General features: G+C 38.6%; 1 pseudogene; it reads left to right on the top strand.

Annotated features, from left to right (window-relative positions):
- Positions 1-236: 236 nt before the first annotated feature.
- The window catches only part of LOC105305642, a 3,937-nt pseudogene continuing 2,423 nt past the window's right edge, over positions 237-1,750 (top strand).

The raw sequence follows: 1,750 nt of genomic DNA, 5'->3' as shown, positions 1-1,750 counted from the left end.
TTAAGACTCAGGCCTTGACTATTAGCCCTCTTCTACTCTCTCACAAGCTGTCTGTGTTGGAAGAGAGCTGTCATGTTGTCAGCTGCCCAATGGGGAAGCTCACGTAGCAAGAAGCTGAGGGACGCCTATGGCCAGCTGCACATGAGGAACTGAATCATGCCAAAGCCACATGAGTGAGCTTGAAATTAGATTTTCTTCTAGTCAGGACATGAGATGACTACAGTCCTACATTTAGAATGCAGACATCTGTGAAACCCCCGGTGGAATTTTTAAAAATTGTTCATTTGACATGTCAAAATAGATGGTTGTCTGATGTAACGACATATATAAAACAACATAGAGGAAAAAATTAGAACTTCAGCTTTCATTCAAAATAGCAAAAAACATATATTTCTAACACATATATTGCAAAACCGCAAAGCAGAATTATAGGGGTAAAAGAAAAAGTTCTCCTAAAACAAAAAAATGTTAAATAAGAACACAGAAATTATAGCATACTCTTGGTGTAGAAAACACAATTATGCCTACATAGAATAATTCAGTGAATTTACAGACATACAATTACACACTGTTTTTTTAATTGAAAAAACAAATTGTCTGAGTTTCTAAAATTTCTGCAACTTGGACATGGTCATGAAGTATACAGGTGTGCATCCTCCTGAGAAGAGGAAGTGCCTACAATCTTGAATGTAGATTTCCTTTCTATTTTCAAGTCCTATTAATAACAGCAAGTCTTCAGAGCTTGGGATAACATGGACCAATTTGGCTAATTGTGAGCTCTGTACATTGAGCTCTTAAGGCCATGCAGGAAGAGATAATTGGATTGTTTCTCCAGCCCCTCAGGTCCTCTGTTTTAGTCCTGTGGGCCTCACATCTGAGTCCTCTCCTCTAGAAATCACTGCATCAGGAGGCCCACGACTAACTTCGCCTCACTGCCAGACCTGGGGATGTTGTCTGAACCTTTGTCGCTTGCCAGGCGGATAGGGGCAGTGGATTCTCACTCCTTGGCCAAATTCCAGTAGAGATAGAACATCCCACTGAGGACTGTGGAGATGGAGAATGGATAAGGGACTGTCAGGAACATTGTTTTTTCACCATCATGACAAACAGGAGAGTGGGGACAAACAGATGGGAGGGCACCAATATGGAAAGTTTCGGTTATTTTTGTCCTTACAAAGGTAGATTCTGAATGCCTGGATGGAGACAACTGAGCCTAATTCATTTCCCCAGAGCGTACACATTACTTGGCAGACAACAACAACAATCTCTATTAAATGCTAAATAGACACTTCCTTGGATCTCAGAAGCAGAGCCCAGGGGACATGGTTTCCACGTTGTGCTTTCCTTCCTGGACTGTCATTCCTTCCAGCAATGACTGATAGGACTGGACAGAAGATAGAACAGTACTCGCATACATCTATGCCACAGATTTTCTAAGAAACCTATAATTTTCACATTTCATAGAATCTACTACATTTAAATATAAAGAAAAGAGTGCAAACATTTGACGAAAGGAAAACTAATTCTGGGTAGTGAACACACAAAGCAATATATATATGACTTTCTGTTGAATGATACACTTGAAACATATTTCATTCTGTTCATCAATGTCACCCCAATAATATTTAATAATAAACTAATAAATTAATAAATTCAATCCAAAGATAAAAAATTGTGGAGATTTTCTAAAAAGTGAAAAAAATAAACAGGAAAAGAGAAAGGGATGTAAATTTTACTGTTTGGACTGAGA

This window comes from Pteropus vampyrus, unplaced genomic scaffold, assembly GCF_000151845.1.
Source record: "Pteropus vampyrus isolate Shadow unplaced genomic scaffold, Pvam_2.0 Scaffold391, whole genome shotgun sequence".
In the NCBI taxonomy this organism is placed as follows: domain Eukaryota; kingdom Metazoa; phylum Chordata; class Mammalia; order Chiroptera; family Pteropodidae; genus Pteropus; species Pteropus vampyrus.
The sequence above is the reverse complement of the archived record's forward strand: the minus strand, read 5'-3'. Positions and strand labels throughout refer to the sequence as shown.